Source organism: Octopus bimaculoides, chromosome 3 (assembly GCF_001194135.2).
Source record: "Octopus bimaculoides isolate UCB-OBI-ISO-001 chromosome 3, ASM119413v2, whole genome shotgun sequence".
Taxonomy (NCBI): domain Eukaryota; kingdom Metazoa; phylum Mollusca; class Cephalopoda; order Octopoda; family Octopodidae; genus Octopus; species Octopus bimaculoides.
The window spans coordinates 72,502,465-72,522,979 of NC_068983.1; the positions used below are offsets into that span (position 1 = coordinate 72,502,465).

Here is a 20,515-nt window from a genome sequence, read left to right on the forward strand (position 1 = left end):
GGGGAACGGGAGGAGGGGAACAGGAGGAGGGGAGGGGAACAGGAGGAGGGGAGGGGAACGGGAGGAGGGGAGGGGAACAGGAGGAGTGAAAGGATGAGGGGAAGAGCCTGGCAAGAGGAGGAAGGGCAGAGGATGAGGGGAAGGAGACGAGGGAAAGAGGAGGAGAAAAGGAGGATGGTGGCAGTAGTGATGGTGGTGGTGGCTGTGACAACAACAACACTCCTAATGATTATGATGACAAATATTTTGGACAACATCTAAAAGGCCATCAGACTAATTAACAAAGACTGTCCTACCAACTCATTACAACTGCTAATCAACAGAGATACAGTCTCACACCCCATCAATGCTATCACTACTACAAGGGTCTCTCTCTGCCCCTCCTCTGAACTAGCTACTTACATACCACTTTTACTCAAGTCCAACTTAGACACCAGTCTCCCCCTTTCTCATCAACCATAATGCATTGCTTAACTCACCATCTCCACCAATTCCATACTAACCACTTTTCCGATTGTTTCCTCTATGCTAGAACATATACTCTCTGGAATTTTCTTTTTACTCATATTTTTCATGCAGGAGTCCATTTATAGATGTTTAAACTAAACATCAAAGTATCACTCTCACCTGTCTCAGACAGTCTAGAGTTTTCTTAACTCACCATTTCTTAGCAACCTTTGTGGAAAGTTTATTCAATACATTTATTACTCTCATGTTATACAGTGTATGGATTTTTTTTTACTTGAATGTGTTATATCAATAACAGCCAAATATTTACAATAACAGAACTTCCATTTACTTCCTATCTCACATGCTTTTTTTTTTTTTTTCATAATCAGTGGTATTTAAAACCAAATTTCTTTCACAGAAATTATTTGTTGATTAAATAACATTTATAGAATTATCTGTCACAAAATTATCCATTTTAGAACATCCAGTTAAAATCATCATCATCATTAAATGATCAGGTAGGAAATCTCTTGTTCACAGGTAATCACTGAAAAAATTTCCAAAAGTCAATTGGAAACTTCTTTGGATGAGATGGAATGATTTAAACATTACTTAACTAATTTCTGAGCAACATATCCTTGATAAGAATTATGTACTTTTAATGCATAAATACCTACAAGCCAGTGGTAAATTGGCAGGACTGTCAGGGAATCAGACAAAATATCTAGTGGTATTTGTACCAGCTCTTTCCATTTAGAATTCAAGATCTAGCAGAGGCAAATTTATGTTTCATCCTTCTGGAATCAATGAAATTGAATATCAGTCTTGGGTGGTGATTAATGAAATTGTTAGAGTATGAGTATCTTGTCCTACATTCTAACAATTCCAATTGATAAAATTTAGTAACAGTCAGTATACTGAGGTATAGCCTTCTCTTTCTTTAGATGTCATGCCTTTGAGATTTCATTGGGTCAAAAGTGTAAGGGTGAAGAGAGTGTCTGCATCTGCTCACAAATATGCCTGCACTTAAAACAGGAGTGAAAGTATGAAACACGCTGCTACCAAGTCACATTCAAGAGATGTTTAATCAATCTAAATCATAAAATTCAGAACAAACTGGCCAGACTATCAATTAATCTGTAAAACAACACAATAATATAGTAATGTACAATACTGATGTTATAATAAGAATAACATTTAATGAATTTCTATAACATACAGAGAGCATTCTTTTAAATATCTTACTTGATGGTGAACAATAAATGTTAAGCATTTAAACAGTAAAAAGAAAACTGTTATAAAAAGAGACTTAAAGAAAGGTTAAGTCTATACTTTATTGCTTTTCATATATACCAAATAATTATACCCTTAATGATATTCTCTATCGTAGCAAAAATATTTTTTAAAATCAGATAGAAGACAAAAATTTGCCTTCTTTTAAATTCTACAAAAAGAAAAAGAGAAACCAATTTAAAGTACATTGCATTCTGAGGTTTCTATGACTTAACCATAAACATCATTGATCTCTTGATAAACGCTAAGTGACTAGAAAAACTGAAACACACATCAAGTGGATCACTGTATCATTTCTCTTAAGCTAAAAAGATCAGTCAGAAAGAACAGGAAACTATGTGGGGGGAACCTATAAAATAAAATGTATCTGGTTAAATAGATCAAGATGTGAATTACTTACAAATTACTGAGTCAAAGCTAATCTTAAGAGAATATTATGTAGAGGAGAAATATTTAAATTCAATGAATATGATACCGCAGTGCAGCCATCTGAGTAAATGCAGAATGAAGTACATTATGGATAATCTTACAAACAAAACCAAAATGCATTAGCAGAATTAAATAGATAGATGATTTATATTGGAATTATGAAAGTCAAAGAATGATAAATATTGAGGTATACTATCCTAAAGAAGAACCACCAGAATTTATATGTATATTATTAATATCTTCATTAAAAAAGTAACAGTGGTTTCTTCTTTTACTTATAATAATAATAATAATAATAATAATAATAACAATAATAATGTGCCCTGATGCAGTACCAACCAGTGGCTCTCATGGCTTCTGATCTTAACTAATTGTTATTATGTACATGTTTTGTCTTGGTGTAAAAGATGGACTATAATAAATATTCTGCTCCATTCCATAGATTTGCTTGTCAGTTGCTTGACCTTAATCAATTGAGCCCTTAATGGCTAATGATATGTGCATCTCTGATCATGAGCAGAAATAGTGGAGGAGCAACATAGCTATGTGTTGAGAGAACATTTTTGGTGTTAGAATAACTCAGCAAAGTATCAGGACCTAGACATTGAATTACAGAGACTATGGAAAGTGTGGGTAAAATGTATCCCAGTAGTTATAAGTGTATTGGGAACTAACCCTAAAGATTTCAACAGATGGATAAAAAAAATTGGCATAAAACCTAATTTAGTACAGCTCCTGAAAACAGTGTTATTAGGGACAGCTAGGATACTTAGGAGGCTCTTGGCATCCAAGGCTACTTGTTGTAGCCTGATGTTAGGAATTTTACTTTTCCAACAGTCTAATCTGTAGTGTGTATATGAAAATAATAATAATAATAATGGTTTCAAATTTTGCCACAAGGGCAGCCATTTTGGAGAAGGGGGTGAGTCAATTACATCTACCCCAGTGTTCAACTGGTACTTATTTTATTTGCAGTCCCAAATAATGAAAAAATCAATGTGCAAGGTATAGAAAAAATAGCAAAGTACCAGGGCTTAGCCATTGAATTACAGAGACTATGGAAAGTGCAGGTAAAATGTATCCCAGTAGGTGCACTGGGAACTATCCCTAAATATTTGAACAGATGGGTAGAGGAAATAGGCATAAAACCCAGTTTAGTACAGCTCCAGAAAACAATGTTATTAAGGACAGCTAGGATATTTAGGAGGGTTCTTGGCATCTAAGATTACTTGTTGTAGCCCAATGTTAGGATTTTTCTTTTCTCACAGTCTAATCTGTTGTGTGTATATGAAAATAGTAATGATAATTTTTTCATGTTATTTGCTACTGGACCACTGTGAATCTCATGATTAGCCATCTTTTGAAAGTGACTTGGTAGCAGCATGTTTCATACTTTCACTCCTGTTTTAAGTGCATGTATATTTGTGAGCAGACGCAACTTTTGACCCAATGAAATTTCAAAGGCACAACATCTAAAAGAGAAGGCTATACCTCAGTATATTGACTGCTACTAAATTTTATCAATTGGAATTGTTAGAATGTAGGACAAGATACTCATACTCTAACAATGTCATTAATCACTACCCAAGACTGGTACTCAATTTTATTGACTCCAGAAGGATGAAACATAAATTTGCCTCTTTTAGATCTTGAATTCTAAATGGAAAGAGCTGGTACAAATACCACTAGATATTCTGTCTGATTCCCTGACAGTTTTGCCAATCTACCACTGGCTTGTAGGTATTTATGCATTAAAAGTGCATAAATCTTACCAAGAACATGTTGCTCAGAAATTAGTTAAGTAATGTTTATGTCATTCCATCTCATCCAAAGGAGTTTCCAATTGACTTTTAGAAATTTTTTCAGTGATTACCTGTGAGAAAGTCTTGTCTTTGATTTGAGCTTCTCCTCCCTGTCTGTGTCTGACATTAATTATTCTACTCCAGACTCTATCCTCAGAGCTGCAACCAGTTCTGAAAAAAGTAGTTTCTTGGACCTACTGTTGTTGTTGCTATCTCTGCTGTTGTTTACAGCTTCCTTCCTTTCTTTTCTATTCAGTTTCTCCAGGTAGAAAGCCATTGACTGGCTTTTAATGTCATACGTTTATCAACAAGGATTTTGTTTCAGTATCTGCAATCTCATTGCTTTACTTTCTATAACCACAATGAGGTACAACTTTTAAGGTATGTGTTCTTTGAGGATCATCATAAATCTTCTCAATGAAAGTTGACCTAGGGCTAAACAACAACAACAACAAACTGACATTGCTCAATACATTTCCAATGCTAGTCAAAAACTAAAGAAATGTGTTCTTATTTTTATATCAGATTATTAAAATAAATTATAATGATTTCTCGCATTAGTACAGCTAAATCAACTACATACCAAATTCTTTTACTTTTTTTTATCAATGCTGGAAGGTTTGAAGTCACAATAAAGAAGAACAAAATGAAATATTCAAAGATATCTAATGTGGTGCTCTTCTGTTTCTGACATTCTATTGCCTTAAATAATGAGAATCAAGTATAAACACACATGTACATATATGTATGATTTTTGCATTATGATATTTATTTTTAGCGTTTTATGTTTTCTTATCTCTTTTTTTTTTTGTTACTGGAAGCTTGTATTTTACTTCACCAAGGTCTATCCCGTCAATATGTGTCCAATTATAGAATGGCATATACAGAAATAATGTATGTGTATACATGCATGCACACATGCATGCATTGCATTTAGATTATTTTCTAATTTTGCTTGCTATTGATTATTCAAAAGGATGTAATATTTGATAGAATGTCATCAATGGGGAAAAAGTTTAATGTATTATTCATGTACTGTTTCTGTGTTCAGAAGGTGCTAAATATTAGAATATTAATAATCTACAGTTGTTCATATTTTGGTGCTGTCTCAAAAGTCCGAATACAATAGTATGCTTTGTGTACTTTTTTACTGTCATGCTAAGATAGCTTGGAAGTAGAAGGTTGTCAATGAACAAACAGAGTGAGTGAATGACAGGAGGAAAAAAATGAATTTGAGTTAAAAGATTAACTGTTTCTTTGTCACACTTTACCAGAGATACAAACATAAAACTGAATAAGTGAACTGAAATGAAAGTAAGATTTGTAAAAAAAAAAAGAGTGCTTGGTATTTTCAATGACAGAAAATACATCTGTAGAGTAATTCATATATAGTGACAAACATGACCACACATGCGCATGCGCACACACACACACACACACACACACACTTCCTTCTGAAAAACATTCCTTTACAAAACTATTGTCATTTTGAATAACATGGATAAACTAATATATGATACTTGGGCATGGTAAAAAAAACTTTTCTTATTAATACCTATTATCTTATTTTTAATAACTATTCGTAACCCAAGTCATAGTATCCAAATCATTGTTACTGCTATTATTCTCCATATCCAATTCAATCCTTATTAAATAGCTCTATAATTAAAGACAATGCAAATGTGATGATGCCATCTTTTTTGAAAGCATATGCCTAAAACTATTTTTTAATCTGTTCTTGTTTTCTCTAGGACTGTGAGGTGTGACCTGCAAGAGGTTTGGCTGCCATTTCTAGCAAGTCAAACAACCAAGTAGATAAATATTCTTTCATTGGTGTGTATTGTTGTCATACTTCCACTATTTCTGTTATCAAAATCAACAATACACTTTTCACAAATTTTGTAAAATTCCATAAAATGTTGAGAACATCTACAATCATTTTGTTTTACTAGTTAAATAATTTTCTTAGATTCATGTGAAACACCTTATTGCAAATATTCCTTGATCTACCCCTGCTTTGAATATCCTTAAGTATCAGCTCATAATAAATACTTCAGCCATGTTCTTTTCATCTGCTTTTATCTCATGCATATATTATCTATCTTCTTCCTTAAAAGCAACATTCCATGCTTGTATTTTCCCTCAGCTTCCTCAACATCCAGTTTTACATTTACAATTTCCGTAGATAGCATTTATCTGCTTCCACTTCAAAATTTTGATGGATCTTTTACCTTTTGATTATTCATTTTTAGCACACCTTATTCTATATTCTCATAGCATCTATTTAAATCTTCAAATATCTCCGCAATGTGAACTATATCTGTATAAACAAGATTGAAGAAGTATTCATAGTGATATTCATGTGTTAACATCACAGTAAGCACCTTTAAGAACTAGTAACGAAAGGAGAACACAAAATAAATGTAATTCTATGCAACTATCTTAAGAATAAATTCACTCCCTGACTTCTAACACTTTTATTCATGGAATTTACTCATGGAATTTAGCATAATCTACTTTAAATTTCCTTTATTCTACACCAACCTACAGTTCAATCGATTCTACTAAAAGCCTTTTCTTGGCTAGAAGGGATGAGTTATATTCAATCCTTCTGCATTAAATATTTCTTCAGAAGTTGTTTCAATAGAATATTCAACAGAATAACATATATTGTAAATTGCTCAGATTATGTACACTATTTACATTAATTTTAAAGTAAATTTATTTCCTTACACATTAGCTCTTTTCCATAGCTTTATCATTTATAAAAGTTATAATAGTATTGATGTGCCAGTAATCAGCTAGAGCACTTCAACATATTATCTTACTCATTAGATACATGAAGAATTTTAATCTCATCCACCCAAAAAATGTCTATGCACTTTAATACCCAACTTGCCTGTAGCTTTCCTAATTTCATTTCTTCTTAACCTGTGAGGCCAGGTTTTCTGTTGTCTATACAGAGAATAAGAACTCTTCATCCTGCCCCTTAATTTTATCCTCTTTCTGCATGTACTTCTCTTTCAAGCGAACATGATTTATTCACCCAAAATATTTTACAATTATAATTAATCTTTTTCTGACCATGCTTCTAAAAGAACAAATTAACTATGTTTTACAATTAATCTTGAAATATAATCAAGAACCCAGATGAAATTAGTTATATAACTTACTTTTCCATTAAGCTCCTATTTAGAATATAACAAGCAAAGTCTTTAAAATTATGATGATAGGTTTTAATTTAAAAAGAACATTCTAAAACTGGTAGTTTTATACCACAGAACCAAGAGCAGTATCATGCAAATTGGTTTCAAAAGGGTTAGAGTATTCTCATTAATATTCAAACATTTTCAATTATTTTTTAAAATATACTTTGTTGGATTAATTTCTAATACCTAAGGAGATGTTCAAGTCCTTGGCTATTAGAAATTAATAATATAAACAAACATAATCTATGTTATTAGTTTATATGGACAAGTCACTATGTAAAAAGCAACTGTCTCTTAAGCATGTGTAAAATATTTGTATAGTTTCTTAAAGTACACTTCTGTTATTTTTTTTTTAACAAAATAACAAACTTGATTGAATTTTAGCAAATTTGGACAGTTCAATTTTTATAAATTCAGGCAGTTTCTTTCTTTTCTTTTTCTCTTTTAATTACCTATTAACTGAAACTAATCAAGTAAAAATTCCACTGAGGAAATAGAACTATTAATTAATTCTGTCACGAAATAATGGATGTTTTAAAAGAATCCTTGCAGTTTTTCCCACTTAGAGCTCACAAAATAAAATTGCTCCTTTAAAGATAACAAACTGAGCTACCTCTTTCTCTCTATTTTTTACAAATATATGTACAAAAATGAACCAATGAAAAAAACATAAAAATCTAAAGAACAATGCTATTAAATATCATTTCATAATAAGAGTGCATTAATTTAGGCATTTGTAATATGGACCTAAATTAAACTTGACTCCACAATACTAAAAAGTTTCAGAAGAGCAATCTCTGTGAATAGCACAATATCGAACAAAGTTTCAACTATTGACAATTTCTGAATGCAAAATTTATATAGTATTATATGTTCATATAGAATTTCAAAAAATTTTCTGGAACAAAATAAAATATTTTTAACATGATATGCTGTCATATCAATTATGACAATATAAAGAAAATAGTTTAAAATTTAGTAGTATAATTAAAAAAATAGAAAATTACAATTATTAAAAAAATTTTAATGAATATAACAGCAGTTTTTCAGAGCTTAATACAAAGATGCTTTTCTATTTTTTAAACATGATGGTTGCTAGTCTTTTAAATGAAATGTCTTATAATGAAAATATTTACAGTAGTAAACTGTGAAAGATAAAAAATATTTAAAAAATTAAAAGTGCAAAATTAAATGCATATTAATCTATTCCTAACAGTCTACTTACAAACAAAAATACTAATTCTGAGTAATTTTTTTTTCAATGGCATTCAGACAACTTAGTTAAAAAGGCAGCAGACTACATAACCAAAATTTAAATGCATCAGAAGCGCATTGCTAAATCCAACTTCATTTATCTTTAATAGAACATACTCCACTTTCCCAAATAATCATTTCTAAAAATATTATTTTGTTATTGATTTTAATTACAAGGTTTTAGAGCTCATATCAGGGAACTTTTTTAATACACTTAACCAAATGAAGTAATAATTTTCATTAAAGAACACAACCATTTATATACAGGCACAAGCATGGGTGTGTGATAAGAAGCTTCCTAACGAACGACATGGTTCTAGGTTCAGTTCCACTGTGTGGCACCTCTGGCAAATGTCTACTATAGCCTCAGGCTGACCAAAGCCTTGTGAGTGGAATTGGTAGACAGAAACTAAAAGAAGCCCGTCATATATACGTGTGTGTGTGTGCATACGTGCGTGCATGCATTTGTCACCCACCACCATTTGACAATCAGTGCTGGCATGTTTACATCTCTGTAACTTAGCAGTTCAATAAAAGTGAATGATAGAATAAGTACTGGGCTTAGAAGAAAAGAAAAAATAAGTACTGACGTCAATTCATTTGACTAAAAATTCTTCAAGGCAATGCTCCAGCATGGCCACAGTTTAACGACTGAAACATGTAAAAGATAAAAGATGTTTCAAATAGTCATGAGAGAGTAAACTCAAATATTGAGGATGAAATTTATTCCTCTTCTTCAAACTGAAACCACTAATATCTGTAAATAAATCCACGTTTCAAGTTTATCAAAGTCTATGTAAATTACTAAGAATCACACTATTATTATCATCATAGTGTTTAGTGTTACCAGATATTGTATCAACTCATAACACAGAACAAAGCTTAAATAGTGATAGGGTGAATTTTGCTGGCTTTGAATAGTTATACAAACTGAACATCTTTACAACCTAAAATTTGATTGGCAGATCAAATTATCAGAAGATCAACTACATATTCTTTATACAATAACTTATATGGAATAGTTTTAAGCTGTTAGTGTTTTTAATCACTGCTTTGATTGACTGATGGAGTGGGGATGGGCAGATGGAGAGAATAGATCATTAGGTGTACAGACAGATTAATAGAGAGATAGATAGGTAGATACATGTTATTGGGGACAAAGAAGATGAAGAAATTACTTAATACTAGAAGGAGAATGGAATACAATTTTTGTATATTTGTAAAATTTCAGCTTCCACTCAATTACATAGACATGTGTGTGTAACAGAATTAATTTTGATTAAATAATTTCAGAACCAATTCTCTAAATTTGTGTTTTCTAAGTATACTCTGTGATCTTTGCAACTATGGAGACTAGTACAAGGAAACCTCAACTATAATACACGAGTTTCACTTCACAACTTCAGCTTTCAATGTTTCAGGAAGCACTCAGAGTTCTAATATAATTTCAATTGATAAAAATTATTGTTATTCACTCTATGAGGATTATAACATACCTATCTGCCATACATACCATGATTTGTTGAAGTGTTCCTATAATAATTGATCAATGTATAACCAATCATTCGTTGGTTAATCTCATTTTGCTAGCCAAGTTTCTGCATACAGTGCTGCTGAGGCGATCACCTGGATTTTACTTATCCCTTCAACAACAACAACAACTACCACCACCACCATCATCATCATCATCATTATTATTATTGCCATTATTATTACGTAGGGCAAATGGCCTAGTGGTCAGGATGTTGCACTCACAATCACAAGATTGTGGTTTCACTTCTTAGACCAGATGCTGTGTTGCATCCCTAAGCAAAATACGTCATCTCACATTGTTTTGTAATCACTTCCACACCTGCTGTGTCTGTTCAGACAATGTTGATTTGATGGAGGGAGTGAGCTAATGTGCAGCACATACATTTGAGCCATGTAAACAAATCATTTGTGTAGGTTATTCCAGCAAAAGAGCTGAACACTCATACATCATCTTCAATGGGAGAGTCCATCATTATTACCTACAAGATCAATTTTCTGGAGTTAATTTCATTTATACTAATGATATGCTGCATGATTGTGTGAAATTTTATTGCAGATAATTTCTTCTTATTTCAGAAAAAATCCTCAGCCTCAAAGAATGGTCAAGAGTTGAAAGAGGCGGAAGGAATTCAGAGTAGTGTTAATTCTGTAGACAGCAAAAAGGCTTCTCTCTCCAGGCAAAAAAACAAACTGTGTGAAGGATGAAGTAAGATGCAGCAGGGTGTTGAAAATTATATACTTAATGTAGATCTGAAGAGGTAAGATAAAAATGAGGTGCATATCATTTGATGACAGGAATAGCAAGGTACAACAAGTAAGCTGAGAAAGTGATTTGGCATGAACAGAATCAGCTTATGTGTGAAGAAAAGACAGATCTATTAGTATTGACATATAATGCAACTGGTCAACACCTACTGGGTGAAAAGGTGATGGATGCTAATAATGGCATCAAGAGCAGAGCCAGGCAGGTGAAATGGTGTAATTATAGCTGAGTCTCACAATTACATGACAAATAATCAAGAGGTGTGATATGCCATAGTCTATGCCACCATGGGAAAAACAATCAGCAAAATAAAGATGATGATGAAATTCTATCTACTTTATTTCCATTATTTTTCCTATACTGGTGTGTGTGTGTGTGTGTGTGTGTGTGTGTGTGTGTGTGTGTGTGTGTGTGTGTGTGTGTGTGTGTGTGTGTGTGTGTGTGTGTGTGTGTGTGTGTGCGTGCATGTGCATACGTGCATGTGTGTGCATGCATGTGTGCACACATACACACATAAGCAAGTGCAGTTATGTGGTTAAGAAGTTCATTTCGCAACCAAGTGGCTTCAGGTTCATTCCCACTGTATGGTACCTTAGGTGAGTCAAGTGTCAGCTTCTATATACATATATACATATATAAATACATATATGCAATCGTCAGATTAACAATTATTCCAACACATCTTCAGGTTCTGTTTCAAAATATTATATATCTAATTTTACATCCCTTTAAAAATTAGCAATACAATTAAGCATTAAAGATTAAAAATTAAGAATTAAAAATTAAGAATGAAAATTATACTTTGTAATATTAAGAATCAAACTTTATAAATTATACATTATATATATGAATTAGTATATATATAAATCATGTAAAATCAAGTATATGTCAAATACAGAATGTGAGATATAAGATTAAACATCAGAATAAAAATGTGAGAATAAACATCAGAATAAAAATGAGAGAATCTAGTTGACAAAAACTGAAAGAAGCCTGTCATATATATGTTTATGTGCCTGAGATTTTGTTTACATTTGTGCTGTTTGAAAGTCACTAGCTGCAAATGGTATAGTCACTTCTCTCAACAAATCATCTGCTCACTTCACACCTTCAAAGATGTGAAATATTAGAGCTCTTATTTGAAAAGTGTTAGCTACAGACAGGACATTCAACTGTAAAACAATGCCCTCCAAATTATATTCCTTTAACCCACGCTAACACTAAAATAAATTAGTGTGTGTATGTGGGAATTGAATTTTACCCAAAATTCTATCAGCTCTAACATCTATGACAATATGTATTTTATGTAAAGGTGCAGTTTTATAATTACCAAATAACACCAAGGTGACTTCTAACTATGGTTGTCATAAGAGTGTATGAAGTTAGATAAGTGTAGCAAACAGTTACCAATAAAAAGAACAAAGATGGTCATAGAGGAGTCAGAATAGGGAGGGTAGAGAATCAAGAAGGTACTTCTGAGTGAAACAAGTATGGCACAGTTATCAGAGAAGATCTTTACACACGTAAAGTTATTTATAAGTATGATAGCTGTATGGTAGACTTCATAAAATTCTGATTTAACACCACTACTCAGTCCTTGGTTACCTTTAGCAGAATTCACTCTGCTGCAAGTATTCAGACCAAGTCACCAGTTCGAGGATGCTTTCCTCCTTTCATCCCACCAGTCACAGTAGTTCCGAAATCCAGTCACTGGTGCTGGATTTCCCTTCATAATTAAATAGTAAAAAAAAAAAATTAGGAAGAGTGCTTCACTAGGAATTTGTGTTTATCACCAGCTTGGTGGTTTTACTTTAATGTGTGACGATGATTAAAAAGCATTTGTATGTATGCAAAAAGATCAAATGAGGAACCAGCATTTTAAAGGTTACATTGTCTATGTTATGTCCAGAATACTGAGAATAAAGACATTAGGTTAATACTTATTTGAATGAGGATCTCCTTTCTTGCAAAAGGTGGTGAGGGAGGTGATGGTTATATGCCAAGGTTTCTAAGTATTTACCCATTCAGAAGTGAAGATTGTAAAGCTTCATTAATACAAAAAATTAATTCTAGAAAACATTGTTTAAAAGAAACAGCTGAAATGTCATCTGTAATAGATTTATAATGAGAGATAGTTCAATAAAATTAAACATCTGTGCATGTTCTTACTACCAAAAAGTAAGATTCATGTATTTCCAATTAAATATATTGATAGGAATCTTTTGCAGCACTAAACTAAGCATGATATGTTGCTTTCAACACTTGACTTTTGTTTAGCTGAGTTTGTCAAAAGGTTATCAATTTTGCTATGAACCAATATTTTTCAAGCCAGTTTTATTATATTGTTTTGTTTACATTATTACTTTGATGTATCTTTAATTTGTTACAAATCAATCAATCATTAGTTTATCTATCCCCGAATGAGTGTGACTGACTTCTTATATTTTGGGTCATCCATCAATGATGACTGCTCTTACTGATGTTAGCAGAGAGTGAAATATGGTTTGTGATGTTCATGCCTTTTCAAAAAACATCAGTGACATAAGTGACATGAAACAACCCTAACCAGGCACAAAAATCAGTTATGCAATCAGTATATCAACAAGTTCTAGAAGACTTCAAAATGCCCCACAACCATAATGATCTTTACAATATAATACTAAAGCAGCGAGCTGGTAGAATCGTTAGCATGCTGGGCGAAGTGCTTAACGGTATTTCGTCTGCCGCTACGTTCTGAGTTCAAATTCCGCCGAGGTTAACTTTGCCTTTCATCCTTTCGGGGTCGATTAAATAAGTACCAGTTACGCACTGGGATCGATTTAATCGACTTAGTCCCTTTGTCTGTCCTTGTTTGTCCCTTCTATGTTTAGCCCCTTGTGGGCAATAAAGAATTAAATATAATACTATTTCTTGCATCCAATACTTAATATATTGTAGTAAATGTTTAAGCACAAACTGCAATTATATTTGCAAATATACTATCAACTGTTTAGTAGTCAACAGAGTATAATTGGCTTTTTTATCAACCATAAAGAATAAGAGACAAATTTGTTATTTAACCTCAGGAACCCCCCCCCCCCAGATTCAAGAGACTTAGAATCAAACATACACCAGGCATGGACATGACTGCCTCATTTGTTTTTTTCTTTTTTAGACAATGAATCTAGGACCACATTATCCAATGTGTCCTTCCTTTTTTTTTTTTTACTTCAGACAAGCAGTATAGTGTGGTATGAAGATTTTGATAGCTATTTCTGGCAAGACAAGTCACCATATATATTGCCTCATTAGAACAGGAACTCAAATCTTTAAAGTACCAGAATGAAATATAAAATAAGCTCTCCATTGTCTAGGCAATTTCCACATCCTTAGAAACAACAGTAATTCTGATGCTTTAAGTGATATTAAACCTGGAGAGAAATGGGAAATTATGACATCAATATTTTTCCCACAAATATTGATTATGTTAATGTGATATGAAACATGACTCTTAAATTTCATTGACAAATAAAATTCTTCATTGTTGTTTATTAGGTAGAAATTGTCAGCCTTGATTAAAATTTATTGCATAGGTGTAGCCAATTAAAGATTTAACAGCAAGCTAGAAATGCAATCTAGATATAATTTTAAAAAAGAAAAGAGAGAAAAAAATAGTATAAAAATAAAACAATGTTTTATTAAACTGCATTGTTTCAGCTTTCTAAAATATGTTAAAATTTCACAGAACCTAAAACTCAACTTTGAATACAAATTACAACCAGCTAGATTATTTGTGGTTATATATTTGTTTTATCTAACAATTCTTAACATTTCTGAGAAAATGATTTTGAAATGAAGCTATCCATCTATAAAACTAACAAGCTATTAGTAAAGAATGCTAGACAATACTGACTTATTTGGTTGGCAGAAAGTTTAACATGCTGTTATTACTGCTATTGAATATTTCAGTTAGAATGATCAAGCACCAATAAAGATAGGTGAATTTCAATACATCCTTCATTTTGAAAAGAAAAATACACTTTGCAGGGATTAACAATTTAAAAGAAATAAAAAGTGTAATAAAACGATGTTTTATTATTTTCTTTGAAATTTCAGCATCCATATCTCAGTACATATTCACTGTGTGCCCAAATTGTTGTTGTTGGCACTCCGTCGCTTACGACGTTGAGGGTTCCAGTTGATCCGAATCAACGGAACAGCCTGCTCGTGAAATTAACGGGCAAGTGGCTGAGCACTCCAGAGACACGTGTACCCTTAACATAGTTCTCGAGGATATTCAGCATGACAAGGCTAGCCCCTTTGAAATACAGGTGCAACAGAAACAGGAAGAAAGAGTGAGAGAAAGTTGTGGTGGAAGAGTACAACAGGGTTCGCCACCATCCCCTGCTGGAGCCTCGTGGAGCTTTAGGTGTTTTCGCTCAATAAACACTCACAACGCCCGGTCTGGGAATCGAAACTGCGATCCTATGACCGCGAGTCCGCTGCCCTAACCAATGGGCCATTGCGCCTCCACGTGCCCAAATTAAACATACTCCTTTAATTCCTCAATTTTATTGCTTTTCACCTCTGTTCAGCTTTTTGTTACATCTTCTGACTGCATTTATTTTGTTTTCATGTGATTTGTTTTAAGATGTACTGTTAAGCTCTCAGTGTCCAGCTCTGTCAGTGTGGTCTGCAGCTGGTCTGTGGTTTCATTGATGAGTACAATGTCATCTGAGAAATGAAAGTGTGTTAGTTGCTCACCATTGATGTTCACACCATTTGTCCAGTCAATATCCTTGATGATCATTTCTAGATATGTTGTAAAGACCTTTGGAGAGATCGTATCTCTTTGCTTGACACCCTTCTCAAATGGGACCCTTGCTGGTGGTGATGGCAGAGATATATCTGTTGTACATCCAGGCTTGCATTTCCAGAAATTTCAACACTATGTTCATCTCAATGCTATCAAAAGGTCTTTTCATAATCAACAAAAGCAATACACAGAGGGAGCTAGTATTCATTCACTCATTCTATGGGCTGTGTCAGAGTGAATATAGTGAATATGTGATTTCTCATACTATAGTTCTAACAGAAACTCGTTTGCTCTCTCAGCTATTGGCCATTGAAGTGTTTTGATAGTTTGATGACTATGACCTTTGTATACAGCTTATTGATGGAAGGCATTTAACTCAATAAAGGATATCCTCAAAACAAAGTTAGACAATACCATACATAACAGACTCTTCAATAGCATCGTCCTACCTGCACTCTTATACACAGATGTGGACTACTACAAAGAGGACAGAACATCAATTGATTATAATGCAAAGGGCCATGGAAGGATCCATGCTAGGATTATCATTACAAGAGCCATTCAAAATGAGATAATTCAAGAATGGAACAAACAACAATGTGATCACAGACTACTGAAAGCACAAGTTCTACTGGGTTGGACATGCTGCAAGGTTCATTGACAACAAGTGGACTTGTGCAGTGGCCAAGTAGTATCCAAGAGATCGCAAAACACCAGATGGAAGGTTTCCATGATGATGGGAAGCTAATTTAGTTAAGCAATTTGGGTCAAGATGAGAAAAAAAAGCACACTGAAAACAGAATTGGAAGCACATTGTGACTAGCAGTGTACAACAGCATTTGATAGTCTGGTTGGTACTCTGATCTGTTCTATTAGATCACACTATTTTAGCTTTCTAATCTGTTAAAATAGATATAACCTAATAGTAAGCTGTGTACAGTCCTTATCAAATCTAGTCAATGTATCTGCCTTTCTTCACCCTCCCATGCCTACAGTGTATCATTTTCCAAGCTCCATACTAAATATTTTTTCTTAATTGTTCCCTTTCCTGAACTAAAAATTTCTAAAACTCCTTTCCTGCTCAACTTTTCAATTACAGATAGAATCCATCTAAAAGACACCAATATAGTTTCCATTGGCCCAGTTTCTCTCATTAGATATTGGTCAACTTGGTATATAGAAAATGACATTTGCCTAAGATACCATGCAGTGGGATTGAACATGAGATCTCACAGTTGCAAGGCTAAATTCTTGAAGAGAACAACCTATACAGCTTATAAGGGCAGTAAGATTAGTAGTTTAGCCCCAAGTCAATTTTGATTGAGCAGACTTATGATCAAAAGCATTTCAGTTCCAACAATCTTATCTAATTATATTTTTTCAGACACAGTGCATAAGAAGCTCATAATCCAATGTGTTCTTGCTTTTGTATGACAGCAGGGCACTAGATAGTTTATGCTACTCAAGATATGAAGTTGCCATCACAAAATTAACACTGAAGGTAGAAATATGGATGAATATAGATGCATATGTTATCATCACATTCAAATATTTGCTATCTCTAAAGACTTCTACACTGTTACTTTGATATTTGTAAACTCCACTTTCTATGTAGGTAAAAAGATGTAAGAACTGCAGCAGCTTTGGAAATTTTGTCAGAGAATTTAGAATTTCTTGTTTAACATTTCAATGATGATGATAGCAGCTCACAAAGACAATGAAGAAAGAAATTAGGAGTTGAGGAGAATGACTCGGCAGTGCTCATTCATCAGCTGCCAAAGAACATTTGCTTTAAGTACAGGTTTGAGAATGTCAGTTACTTTGTCAACAGTCCATTTGGAACTACCTATAATTAATGCCATAGGTATCAACTGAAATCCCATTGACACTGCATAATCCTGGTCTACATCAACTGTTATATAAAGCTATTACAGATATCTATTCAACCTTATTAGCAAATGAATTAGTAGCAGTATACTGTGTCAATAACAACCAACTATATGATGTTGATACCTGAAATAGCCAACTATTTGAATCATTAAAAAATTTCAATGCCACCTCTTTGCTGCTATCCTAAAATAGGAGAATCATAGTTGGAATGTCTTTGATCATAAGTCTACTCAATCAGAATTTAACTGGAGCTAACTGTAACTAAAACAACTAAAAAAAACTAAAATAAAGAATCCTTGCCCATTATTCTAAAAAAAGTTTTCAACCAAAGCCATTTAGTTGTCCAAAGAAATGAATGAGTTTTTCCAAAATGTTAAGCAGACACTAGCAGACTTAACTGCTTTATCATTCTAACCTTAAGTTGCCCACATTTGATATCTCCAGTGTCACCATTAGTGCAATATTAAAACATTTACAAAGGATAAACCACAGTAACCATTAGCATTCTTTAAACAGTAATTCTAAGATTTATGCTTTTCTTATCTTTTCCAATTCTGGTTACATTACAGAAACTGATATTTTTCATAAACCAACCACAAGCCATGTAAGTGTCTAAATCTACAAGATGTTTTTAATAAAACTTCAACTTGTAGGTCTATTAGCTTCAGCTTATTTTTAGGGATGAAAAATGCTTTAATAATTACATCTTGTGTGGTAAAAAGCTTGCTTCCCAACCACATGGTTCTGACCGACCAAAGCCTTGTGAGTGGATTTGGTATATGGAAACTGGAAAAAGCCTGTTATATATATATATATATATATTTGTGCGTTTGGGGGTTGTCCTCCCACCATCACTTGAGAACTGGTGTTGGTATGTTTACATACCCATAACTTAGCGGTTTGGCACAAGAGACCGATAGAATAAATACTAGGCTTACAAAGAATAACTCCTGGGGGTTGATACATTCAACTAAAAGCAGTGCTCCAGCATGGCTGCAGTCAACTGACTGAAACAAGTAAAAGAGATTATGCCAAACAAAATGCAGAATAAATGTAAATATTGAAAAATTTTTCATCTTCAAAAATGAAGTTAATAGTGCTAAAAATTACAATCTTAATCACAGACACTAACTTTTGCTAAATCGAAGGCATCAGACATTTACTCCATACATCTCTCACCCTTGATACGGCCTGTCTCTCTTTCCTTCACACCTAAATAGAAAGCTCAGTCTTTCAACTTCAGAACCTTCACTATCAGGAATCTCTTTCCTGCTCATGTCTTTCCAGCAGACGTTGATTTTTAAATGGAACGTCAATGACATTAACCTTACTGGTCTTAAAGAGCTCACGAGCATCATGGTCTCTGGCCGAATGGCAAGGGAAAAGAAAAAAAAAAGGCACATCCAAATTTACCACTAAAAATATATTACTGAGAAAGAAAATTCTGTCATGACTTGCTGTTTATGATAATAAACATGGTGAAATTTGTTAGATCGATACTGTCCAGAAGTCTGTTACATGAGGGGTATGGGTGCACACACACACAAACGTGTGTGTGTGTGTGTGTGTATGAGTGTTTTTTTCCTCGCATCATCACAGTGACAGTGTTTAGTTGACAATGATGTAATGCTTACTCTCCCATAAACATAACATCCAATATTTTGGGAGTTTTGATGATTTTGATATGTGATGACCAATGAAATGAAAATACCTTCCATGGAAAATAGGTGAAGGTCAATAGCAAGAAGGGCTTCTGACTATAGAAAACTGCGTCAATAAGTCCCATCCAACCCACACCAACATAAAAAGAAAACTAAAAACAATGATAATGAGGAGAAGGAGAGAATGCCCCCAATATACAAGAATAACTAAGTAAATAACTAAAAAATAAACAAGAACAACCAGCAAAGCAACAAATAAACATAATTATTCTGTGAGGATGGACAGAAGAATTCAACGTTTTAGATTGTGGTTCTTTGTCAAGAAAAGAAAAGAGAACAGAGATGAAAAACAGGAAAACAATATCAAGTGTGCTATGAGGCTGCATGATGAAATGGCAGAAGTAGGCAGAACATGGTTTCAGAAAGGAAAATGGTAGTTGAGGGAGATATCCAAGATAAGCATCAGAATGAGACATGTAGTATGTGTAAGCATGTTATGTATGGGGGAGTGAAAAAGTGAGAAAGAGTAAGAAGTCAAATGTGTGTGAGTAGGTTGTACATTTGTGAGCAAGTGGGTTGTGCATGAATGTGCATAGCGAGATGATGTGAATATGGCATAGTGCTGAATGAGTGGTGTGAGTTGATACAATGAAGTATTGCATGGGTAGTATGAACAATAATACATAAAAGAGTGGGATGTAAAGTGTAGGGGGAATAGGTTTATGTGTGGATGGAATGTATATGTGTAACTGCTCTGGGAAGTAATAGTGTGTGAATGAATGGATATGATGAGCTGCTCTATGAGTGTATGGTAGAGGCATAGTGGTGTGTGTTGAGATAGGGAGTAGGACAATTTGAAGTGAATATGAAAGCAGTTATTGTTGTGTGAAGGCATTTTTCTGAAAAGGCATTGTTTTTAAAAACAAAAATGCAACTCAATTATAGCTGAGGCAACTATGTTTAAAGTGGAAAATTATTTTGTGTTCATGAAGCAAGCAGGAAATGGGACTCCTATTATATTGGATAATCCCATAAACAGCAAGACAAAGGTAGATGTGGCCTGGAGAATTGAAGTGACAAGTCTACTTCAGTTAGCTCTCACTCTTGCTAGAAATCCCCATCCTACCTACTTCTGCTGTACCCATTTTCATTGTCATTTCACCATGTTACCCCTCTTCTCTATCCTTTGCTTTACAACAAACCTCTATTTGAAATATTGAATTCTCCTCCTTTTCCAAAGGGTAATTATACTTTTGCTATTTTGCTTTGTTTTTCTCTGCTTGATTCTCTACAGGTTTGACTTTACATGGATATTCTATTACCATAGAAATGTAGATGAGCATCAAAACTGTCCTTCACCTTCCCTACAGTCCAGATCTTGCCTTCTGTGACTTTTGGTTGTACCCCAAGCTGAAGGAGAACCTCAGGGGTAGTCG

General features: G+C 33.5%; 1 protein-coding gene and 1 long non-coding RNA gene across 6 annotated transcripts in view; one reads left to right on the forward strand and one right to left on the reverse strand.

The window, feature by feature from the left end:
* Positions 1-20,515, reverse strand: part of LOC106875473 (tubby-related protein 4) — a 682,417-nt gene that overhangs the window by 558,621 nt on the left and 103,281 nt on the right. The window lies entirely within an intron of this gene.
* On the forward strand, positions 4,931-11,046 carry LOC128247296 (uncharacterized). Its single transcript, XR_008263668.1, has 3 exons — positions 4,931-5,503; positions 5,726-5,807; positions 10,547-11,046. It is a non-coding gene; the product is annotated as an uncharacterized LOC128247296 (long non-coding RNA).